We start from the raw sequence: 12006 nt of genomic DNA on the forward strand, positions 1-12006 counted from the left end.
ATGTCAAATAATCAAACGTCTTTCTAGCTTTTGAATTTTTCTGCAATTTTTAAGATCTGATTAATTATTTGGAGTATTGTTTTGAAAATAAAATACGAATTTTGCAATGTTTAAAGCTGTTCATTGAAACAAAAGCATTTTAAACTCTTTGCTCACATTTGATTGAAGCTTTCCAATCATCAAAATAGCTTAAAAATTTGAAATGAATTTAAACTTGAAGGACAAAGTTTCCATGTGGAAATGTAAACAAATTAGTTCTTGAATCTAATTCTTGATTGTTTAGTTTATTATTGCTGCATTCAAAAGCATTTCAAGTCTCTTCCAAATCTCCATCAACAACACATCCAGCATGTAACCATTCATACAGAGCTTCTTTATGTAACATAATGTAATAAATTTTAATCTTCTTCTCAATTAAAGCCGGTTGAATGAAAGAAAGTAAAAGTAAAATTGTATTTCCAATATGCGAATTAAAACGAGTTTATTTCTCAATAATAATCATGATCGTCGTTCATTTAAATTTCATCATCAGTAAAACAATTGCAATTTGAGATCAAATAAAAAAAAAGGAATATTGTAGACTCAATGGACATTTGCGAAAAACAAACACAAAATTGTTGTTGATGGGGATGGAGTCAAATTTTTATTTTTAAAAATTCAATTCTAAATCTCATCTCCGGCATAAATAAATACATATATTTCAATACTTTATACTCGCCGAATAAAACTTTTGATTCATTTTATGTCTGTTGCTCACGACATATTGCCCCAAAGTGATTTGAAATAATTTTTTTTTTTTTTTCAAAAAGATATTCACTTTTTTTTTTTTTGTTGTTGTTGCCTCTCTTTTTGTGGTCGTCAAAGAGTTCACTTTCATCATCATCAGCAGTCTCATACAACTTGCAATACAATTTTTTTATATAGCAAAAAGAATTAACAAAATGTGAGATATAAATAAAATATAAAAACGCAGGAATAAAAAAAAATAATATATTTATGTGAACTGTTCGATGTTTTGTCACATGGTCGAGGAAGAAAGGAGATTTATGACTCTTATTGGAGGAAGACAAATGGTTGCGATTTAATTTATTTTAGGCTGATTTATGGGGTTTGGTTTCTTTTGAGTTTTTTAATAAGTTGAATCTTTATTGTTGTGAGATTGTTGAGAGGATTTCCTGGATGGAGAGTTATGAATTGGTATCTGGGATTGGCTGCTCAGATGTTTCTTACCTAGAAAGCATACCGCGTAGAAATGACCGAAAATCTAGCACCAGACCGTCTTGAATCTGACCTGATGTCAAATTTCATTGGACATGAACTGGGGCTAGATTCACGCTAGTCTGTAGTCGGATTTTCGGCAATTTTTATTCCGTTTATGTTTTGGTTTAGGAGTGCAATTACTCAAACATAATCACGGGCTCTGACTTCAGAATATCGACTGAACTACAGATGCAACAGACTATTTTACTAACCGTACAGATCAATTGATTTACAAGGACATAGACGATGTCTTAATCTGACTATCATTGACTACCATCTGACCTCAAACGAATGTAACTTACCCGGGTATCAGAAATCGGTTAATTGGTCCAAAATCTGACACCAGGTCAGTGTGATTTTGACATGGTACCGCACATAAACCAAATCTGACACGAAGTCGGAATCACTCCGTCCTGGTGCCAAATTTCGGAATTATTAAACGACATGAGCTATTCAGGATACATTTAATGAATCAGATCTATCTATCCAAGTATGAATTTGATGTATTTGATCTAAGGATGCATCATTCACGATGAGTGAAGTTTGAAAATTAGTGAATATCAGATCACGAACATTACAGTCAGTTCGATACTTCGCAATATTTTGATACTAGTTCTAGTTTTCAAAAGTCTAAGGAAATAATTACGTATCTCATAAAGTGATTAAAATTGAATTGAAATTAATTAGCACTTAGAAAACCAATAGAACTATGACATCACTCACAAAAGCATCCTCCTACACAGAAGCATGTAGATGCCAAATTTAACAAAAAAAAAAAAAAAAATCCTTTGTTATTCATTGTTTTTTTAAAGGTTTGAAAATTAATTTTTTATTCAACTGTATACACATAATTTCCTTTTTTTTTTGTGTATATATGCTGTTAATAAAATATCAATATAATGCTTTGTTGTGGATGGAGATAGAGGCCGACCGAATGAGTGAGTGAGTCGGATATAGAAAAAGAATAAAAATTCATATTTTTTGTTTATTTTTCATAGACTATTTCATAAAAAATGTATTGCAAATGCGATTATTGCTACCTACTTTCCGTAAAGTTCACAATTTTGATATATTTTGCATGACATTATAATAAAACATTCATGCTGCATATAAAAAATATATTGAACAAAAAAAAAAAATTGCCTCAGAAATTCTTTTTTTTTATTAATAAAAAGCAGCTCTAAATAAAATGGCTAAAAAATAGCTTATTCAGAGATTATTTTAATTTTAACATTTTTAAGAGGTTTCATGCTACTCGACTGTTGTGCCTTCCCATTCCCAAATACCTTATTTTTTTCATTTTATATATATTTAATATTAATTTTTTTCGCAAATGCAAACATTTCAGTTTTTAAACAGATATTTGCACACTTAAGCTAAAGCATGGCACATTCGAGATGAGTCAGATAAGCAACCGGGTTGGAGTGAGAAATAGTCAACAAAATAAATCTTTTGCTCGTGATAAATTCAGCACGTTTAAAAAAAGATCTGATTTAAAATTTATGTCCAAAAGAGGCCACAATATGGAGGAATAAAGGAATCATGACGATGAAGAAGATTCAATAGATGAGGATGATTGAATTATGGATTTATGAGGGGATTGTTGAGATAGAAAAATTTATTGTTGCACTTTTTTGCGGCTTATTATGTCGGAAATGAGAGTAGTATTGAGTGGTTTATGGGATAAGATGAGTTTATTTTTAACGATAGATTTGGTCTATTGAATTAGATTAAATTTGTAGGCATTCAACTGTGACATTTAGTAATGTTAAACGAATGAATAGATGGGAGGTGAGATTTGGTATTGATGCATCAAAAAATATAAATTTTGTGTTTAGTAGCAAAAAAGTAATACGATATATATATGTTCTTTCAATAACAATTTGTCGTAAGTGGGAATCGAACCCACTCTGTTAATACTAATGCTAGCATGTTCTAATGGCTACGCTATTATACTTTTTTAAATAGTTGGCAGAATGCTAACTTAAAGTATAAGCTCTTAATATGATTTTAATGCATTTAATGATGTAGTTTTGGTTAAAAATTCCCAATTGTCAGCCTTTCATGAGTATTTTGACAAAACTAAACTTGAATTTACATGAGAATCTGCTCCAATCTGGGATTAGAGTTGATTTTAGTAACTTAAAAGCAGAGTTTGATCACTTATTTCATTCATATTTTGAGTAAAGGCCCGAGCCACACAAATAAAGAAAACTCCACCACGGAAGCGGAGGCAGAATTTAGGCGGTTTTCATTCGGTGTTAATAAATTAGATTAAGCAGAGCCTTTAAAGTTCCAAGGAGAGATCTTCTTCATTTGTGTCACACGGAATTGTTTAATCTGCGATTATATATGGTAAGGAGTAGGGTAAGAAGTATGAAAAATTGCTTTTTTTACGACATAATAAGTTATCAGCTTCTATCATATTTCATGCTAAAGTACCTGTACTGCGTAGCTCCATTAATCAAGAATCATGAACTTCAACTTCATTAATTCATGTGCAGCATATCAAAAAACCTTTGATTGCACTTCCCTTAAAGGAAGTTTCTAATTAATAAAAAAAAATCAGACACAATCTTGCAAATGTTCCCAATAAATTTTATAATATCCCATAATATAAATCACATGCTTACTAGTCAATCAAGTGTTAATTAAATTTATTATTCTACCTTAAATGTAACATCGTGTAACTAAAATGTGGCAACAAATCAGCTTACCAGAAAGTCGACGATCAAACAAGCTTAATAGAAATGTCTATTAAATAATGAAATAAAGTAATTAGGCCAATATTGTCATTATTAAATAATTTGTCGTCTCATTACATCTAAGGGAATATTTCATAATTTAATAATATTATCGTCAACTCTCATGACAGCAGCTTAACTTTCTTAATACATTAAGGTTTATAATAATTACTTCATTCACTTCATAGATCATTAACTTTAATTAATTTTTTCATCTTTTACAATTGAACGCTTCATCAATTTCTTCTAAATTTCCCACATCCAAGCTGCACATTTTCATTCATTTTGCTGTTTTTTCTCTTCTTCTTTAAGCTTTTTATTTACGAATCAAAATGATGATCAAAAGAATCAATCATGTGGCATTAAAAATTGAATTTGGTTTTTTATTCACGGATCAATCAAAACAAAACCAAAATTGCTCGTATAGAAAAATTTATATATTTTTATAACACACAAAAAAAAGGAATTTAAATGAAAGTTTCGTCTATTAAGTGGAAAATTCTGTCTGATGTGATTGAGGTTCTATGGTGATGCGGGAAGCGCATTTGGCGTGATTGGGAGATTTTAGGTTAGAATTGATGAATTATTGTTTCTCGTTAATGCTTTTATATTAGGCCAGTTGATCCTCTAAAGCAGGTAAAATGCAGACAGGAGGAAACTTAGGAGGAATGAGAGTTGATTCTTTTGAATAGAATGTATAAATTTATAGTGAAATTTTGAATTTTTGTCTAGAATATTCTCAATAAATTAAAGAATTATGTCAAAAAAGAGGCAATTTGACCTTCTGCATTCGTGCCACTATATATACATCTATTTTCGACATGCGCGTGCATCTGACTTTTCTGAACTCTATTAAATTAAATAATAAGGTTAGTGATCCCTAACAGAAAAGAGAGCTCTACTTAAATTAATTAAATGCGTGCACTCAGCTTCCTCTGCTCTTGAGATCAAGCTCTATGTTTGCTAGGGGATCGATCCAAGAACTCTTGACTTAAGTTGTTGCAATGACAACTTGTGAGCTCATGTTGCTGAACAAAATCTGATATAAAAAGTTTTCTCTGTGATCATTACAATGTCACCAAAATTTGGGATAACATGCATAACTGGATCTTATTGAAGTTGCGTGAAGTACTAAAGTATTTGCAACAAGCAGTGTGGATCAAACCATGCAACTTATATTACACATTATTCTTGTTTATTCGAAGCATTCCAAACACGCGTGTATTAATTAATATGCGGAAGAAGACTCTAAGCATGTCCCACAAGTGACTTCAATTAACAATTTGAGTTACAAAACTCTTAATTCATTTTACAACTTTAATTTGTAGAACCATGACAGTTATTTTAACAAAGAAGTATATTACGGTCAAAAACTGCATCATTTTAGCTTAAAAACTTAATTTTGAGTACAAAACAATTTAAAAAGTCAGACATAAATAATCCTTTTGTTTTGTCCTGAAAAAAGTCAAACTCAATTGACTTTAACCCCTTGTTGTAATTCACCCACAGTCAACAAGACAACAGACACAAGATCACATAAATAACTCTATAATAAAAATTGGTTCTTTTTTAAAAATAGTTGTGCATCTAAAGCTATTATGATTGTGAATAAAAATTATGTATATAAATGTATAATGTATAGCGTGACTAGATTTCCATTGAACAAAAATAAAAAAAAAACGTATTTTTGGTATTTTGTTTCAATTAATTTGATATAGGTTTCACATAGATTTTTGCGGGTTGTGGGTGAAAGAAATAAATCAGATTGTCGCCTTTATGCGCAATATATAGCCTGTATTCAGTGTTGCCATAAAAAAATAATATTTTATATATCGTAGAGACATAAAATTTCAATGAGAATTGTTGATATAGTGCTTTGATTGGTGAGCAGCAGTTGAGTGCAACAGTGTCAAAAAAAAAAGATTTCATAAAAATCAGATTCATATTTTTTTGTTGCTGCTGTGTACTTTTCAACAATGCACGCATAGATGAATAATGATTTGAACGAACGATGAATGAATAAATGAAATAAAAAGTCTGCGAAAAACTTAAATGATTTGAGCAAAAAATCTTAAATAATTATTGCAAAAATTCTCTTTTTTTTATTGTGTGCAGCACAAAGCTTTATCCCACATAAATTCGCAAATATTTCGATCGTCTGCATATTCATATCGATAAATACCACAAATAATTCTAAATATTTAACAATTTTTTATATTTTTTTAATAATAATCGAGATACAGTTCAAAAAATTGCATATTTAATTATAATAATCATGATAATAAAGGCGTGAAATTGACTATATTTAATAATCCATAAATTCGTAAAATAAACAAAACTTTTTTTTTGTCACGCATTTGAATTTATCATTTTATTCGTGAATAAATAGCCATTTTTATGATTCTCAATTTTTTAGTTAATTTTTCATGCCATCAAACTCATGCATAGTGATACTGTATAATGTACGGAAATATCAAAGAATCAAAAATATTAAATTATAGAGTAGTAAATGAGTTGGGAGATGTGAGATGAAATAATATTGTTTTTTATTTTGGGGAAATTGAAAAAAGTAAAATATGTCAAGGTGTGGTGAGTTGTTGATTAAAATGTGATGTGGTTCTGTATCGACTCTGGATTGCTCTTAGTATGAACATATCATGCATAATGAACGATATTAAGACAAAATTAAAGATTTAGGGTAACGGTAGATTAAGGAATTCCGAATGAACCGTAAATACGTAAGAACTAGTCATCAATTGGTCATTAACATGTTATCAATTAGGTATAACGCATTTTTGTCCACTTAGGAATGGTTTAGAAACAAGAATTAAAATTGAAAAAATGTGAAATAGATCTAATTGCTGCTCTATATCTATCCTACCCGAAAACTCACTGCTACTAATGTTTTCAAGAAAATAGCTGCATCCTTCTTTTAACAAAAGTCCTATAGAGTGAGATTCGAACCCACATACTGTTGATTACATGTTTAGTGCTCTAATTCAACTCTTACTTATTAACTACCGGCATTTGTTGACGAGCGTTGCACATTCCTCATTTAAACCTTTTCCTTTATGTTGTACTTATTGCACACCTTTTGTCGTTGTATTGAATCAAACAGATAATTTTATCATTATTGGGGATTCCAACGTTTCTTCAGAGAGTGAACCAATCAAGACTCAATCTAATTAAACACTTTGATATCAACAACCTCCGAGACATTCCGTCCCCAATGATTAATAATTTTCCAATTTCAAGGCACCTTTTCAGACGAGTCTAGTCTCATCATGATTTAATCTACAAAATTATCTTTCAATTCTCTAGAAAATTATGAGGGTAATATTTAACTCATTTAGTCAAGCTATCAATAGCCTTAACCTTCAACCATTTTCTTCATATTATCTTCTGCTTTAATGACCACTCAGCTGTCAGATTATCATGATGGTACCGTGCTACCAATTAGTATCATAATGATTATGAATATTTCCGTAAAACGCTTATTTTTTGCTAATTAACAACAATTTTGCCACTCATGGCAATCATCCACCTGCACAGAGATTGAAAGACTATTCATTATATAAAATGAAAGTTTAAAGCAACTTTAAAAATGCTGTCAGAAAGGGTTAAAAGTAATTGTAATCAATATCAATCATACACTCTGTGTTGATTGATTTCCTAAGCTTCAATTTAAAAAGCTGCAAATTGCACAGCAGATCTACAGCAGACAGAATTTATTACAACAACAACAATATAATTGAAGGCTGAAAACATATCAAAAAAGTCTGTATTTGTAATATTAAGCTCAATACGTAACTGAATAAGAAATGAAAAAAAAATGTAATTTTCTCACTATAAGCATGAAATAATGAAGCCTTTCATTGACTTTTATCGACTATTTTCTATCTTGTAATCTTGTAGATATGCTTATCAAATATTCAAGCCATTCCTAGCTTGAGGATAAGTAGTCATGTGCTGTAAGTTAAGTAATATTCATGACTTTTCAGGTAAATCTGTCGGTGACTTTTTGAGTAGCAAATGTGCATAATTTGGTTAAGTGAAATTGTGAAAAAATTAAATGCTTCAGCTTTGGCAATGGCAAGTGTAAATTTAAAGACATTTGAGTCAGTGCAAAACTGAGCATTAAATTTTGTTATTGCTGGTTTAAGTCTCTTATGGCACTTTAAAAATCTTGAAATGTGGAGCGATGAATTAATTTTGGTTTGAAGTAATTGAGTAATTTTTATGAGGATTTTTATGGTGATGCTGTTGTTGGGCTGGAGTGTGTGTGTGTTTCTGGGTCGGTGTGGTGTGTATCCGTGTGGTATGTTTGGGTCGGTGTGTTGTGAGTTTATTAGCGTGATGAATTACTCTGAACCTACCCGCGGCACATACCCTAGAGCAGTGTTGTCCAAACAAAATATTTGGACAACACTGTCCTGTATATTCGAGAGAACAAGGATATCTGCGAAGTAGGTGTATACTCTGAGTAGGGGAAGGAGTAAACCTTAAGTAAGTTTGGTAGTATACTTTGGGCACGTGAGACTGGTAAGTGAATCCTGAAGAATCAAAATTCTTCATATCCAGGTCTGCAGACCTAAATGCAGATTCTCACTAAAACTACGCAAAACCATCCAAAACATACTCAACCCTTGACAACAACACAGCATGATTTTTTTTTTTTAATTTCCCCCCAAAAAAAACAACAAAAAAATTCTGCACAGGTCACATGATATAATCAGATTCAATTATAATCGGTGTGCATAATTAACAGTTATGCTAATTATTTTGTGTTTTCATTTATGTAATACATTCAATTATGTGGATGTTCATTATTATTATTTTCCATGTCAATTTCTGGAAATGAGCAACAAAAAAAAAAAGTGAAATGAGACGTTTTTTTCGGAACTGAAACATGAACGGAGGATGATGAAAAAAAGGCAAAATTAAATGTGAATTGGAAGGTAAGTTGATAATATAATAATTTTTATTATATTATACGGATAGGATTTTTTTTTGTTAATGTTGTTGCAATTTATCTCATTCTACTTCATTCACAGAATGAAAAAAAAAAGTAAAAATAAAGCAGATTCTGCTTCCTGTTCACAAGCGTAAAATTGACGGTGAATGGTTAAAATTAAAATGATCCATAATTTGATTTATGAGCATTTAGTATTCCGTTTTTTTGTGTTCGATGGGACAGGGCATAAAATTATGATAATTTTAATTATTTCGTGATGCATAAATTATGAGACTTATTCAATAATTTTTTTTTTGAAAATTTTATGCTGTGAATATTTTTTTAAAAACCCCACACTTCACCCCACCAATAACGACATCATCATCATCAATATAAACATAAACATTCAATGAACATCGTAATTCCTGTAGACCTATATTGTCCCTCAAACCTCTTTGGAGGTTTTTTAATTGTTACGTTACACACAATAATGAATTTTTCAGACCCTTCGTGATTCAGATATCTGGTCTGTCATTTCACCACTCAACCACAGAAGCCTTTCCTACATATAGGATCATCCTCATGTGGTTAAATACCAAAGATTCCAGCAAATACCAAAGATTCGAGGGCTTTTTGCTCAGAGCCCTCGGACCTTCTCCCTTATTACAAAACCTCCATACCAAATGTTTGGCTTGTTTAAGGCAGTGCTGGGCAACCTGTGCGCTGTGGCATACTTGTCTGCCTCCAAAAATCCTTTAAAATGACATAAATTGTATATATGTGCGGTTTCGGTCGAGACTTATTACCAAAATGGGCCGCGAAGAATCAAAGATTGACCACCACTACTTTACTAACTGGAACAATGCTATGACTTGGAGCCTAGGTTGCTACAAAAAGCCTTCCATCTGACTCAATTGCTGGCTGGATAACAAAGCTTGTAATAATTCTCAATTTTGACACCTAACTGTTATTCCTTCATTAACGACCTACACCGTGTTGCTTTTGGAGCACCAATACGCCTTTTATCTTGTGGATTTCAACCAAGGACAATAAAGTAAGCTTGCGCCTCTTTCCAAGTTACCACACTAGGACCACCATTGGTTTAACCTATTATAACATCGAGGACCCACCTTCCCTCTCCCTAAAAACCAAACGCTTTTAGCAATTAGTTTTGGGAAAATTTGAAATTTACATAACGCAAAATATATCATTTTTAGACTCCATTCCCTCCATCGTGGTGATTTGTCGCAAAATCATGAACCAGTTCAAAATTCTAACCGCACCTTAAGCGTTACATAACTTCCATACATTCCCTTTAGTGTCTCATTCCTATATCAACCTCAATATCGACCCCCGATTATGTTCCTCAATAAATAATAATGAAAACATGCAAAACATTTTAGAATAATTATTGAACTGAATAATATGAAAAAAATAAATCTGAAAATTATTATAATAATGATAACATGGACATATGCAAATTTATCAGATTTCCCAATCATTATTATTTATATATAAATTCAATTAACTCCGTTGTCTTCTAATTTCAATTTAATAACAATTCATTCATTTTCAATTTCAATTAATTTAAATATATTTGCTACATATTTTGTTGCATATCGAAATCTCTTTTTTTTGGGGGATATAATTTTTGATGCTGTTGATTATTTTTTTGTCGAGTAGAAAATAAACTTGGATGATATTTTGGCACGAATTTGTGGATTATACTTTGTATTTGTTTAGGTAATGAACTTTAATTAATTGGGGTTAGAATGATGGTAATTTAGTGTAATATGCTAGCTAGTGGTTTAAATTTGAGGTATTGATAGTAATTTAGTCAGTTTAGCAGAAATCGGTTATCGCCGGTCTAGTGACGAATTTTGGATTGATTAATCGACTTGTGGCTATTCAAGACAACTGTTGACGACATTGAGTAAGCATTGTGCGAACAAAGTTGGATGTCATATTGATAAAACTATGTATAATGATTGATAGATCGGCTTCTGAAAGGAATCGAACTAACGTAATCAAAAAGTGTGATTCAGAGATCGGGTGTGTCGTCTAACCTTTCGACCAAAGAGGTCTAACTCTCGGCGTTTTAGATTCGCCTTTATATGGTTCTATATCAAGGATTCTAATCTGCTCAGATGCCGCAATCACAATTTAACAATCTTTTGAGCATTCACCCTAGTCTGACTTTGTCTTATGTTTTAAATGATTAGCAATCAAATGTTTATTCCAGAGCTCGAAGTCGACTTGAGTCAATTTTCCCATACAAAATCCGAGTCGACTTCGAGCTCTTGTTTATTCAAAGAATTCATGATAATTATTGTAATTCCAACAATATATCTAAACATATTAGACTTTCTAAACTTTTCAATCACCTGTCTTACAATGTTACTCCTGATGTAACCATATCTTAAAGCTACTTAAAGATATTTCATGATTGAAATTGAATTGCAATATATTTATAAAATTTAAAAAGATAATTTGTAATTTGCATGTGAGAGATTGACATGAATATTGTGGAATAAATTGAATAATTTTATTTATAATTAGGATCTAATACCAACACAATACCACAAAATCAACAAAGATATCGAATTTAGATTAAAGTAGGAGGTTAAGTTGCTCAATGATCAGTGAAACTATATGTTGTTATGTGTAATAAAATTGATCGACTGATTACTTTAACATAAAAGCATATAAAAGCACCTGTCATGATCATGAAGATGGTGGAACTTGATTTGATTACAATAGAAAATGTTTAGTTCCTTATCTATCAATTATAAGCTTTTATTTGATATTTTCGTACCAAAACTTTAACAAATGACGGAATTAACAATGAAATAAGCTCAAAATCTTCTTTTTCGACCAAAAATATTTTCAAAACAATTTAAAAGAATTAACCAAAATGGCATTGTACGAGCATTTATAAAATTATAAATTGCAACTTTCCGATTCTTTTGTGTCTTTTAAAATTAACTCCATATTTCGTTTTTTGTTCAACAATCAATAAATATTCATGTCAATGAACAGATTAAAATC

At 30.9% G+C, this 12006-nt stretch overlaps 1 protein-coding gene across 1 annotated transcript in view; it reads right to left on the minus strand.

The window, feature by feature from the left end:
- Positions 1 to 12006, minus strand: part of LOC139086182 (uncharacterized) — a 33636-nt gene that overhangs the window by 3867 nt on the left and 17763 nt on the right. The gene's annotated exons all lie outside the window — the stretch shown is intronic.

Source organism: Chironomus tepperi, unplaced genomic scaffold, assembly GCF_022539635.2.
Source record: "Chironomus tepperi strain 1889 unplaced genomic scaffold, CSIRO-AGI_Ctep_v1 contig_85, whole genome shotgun sequence".
Taxonomy (NCBI): Eukaryota; Metazoa; Arthropoda; class Insecta; order Diptera; family Chironomidae; genus Chironomus; species Chironomus tepperi.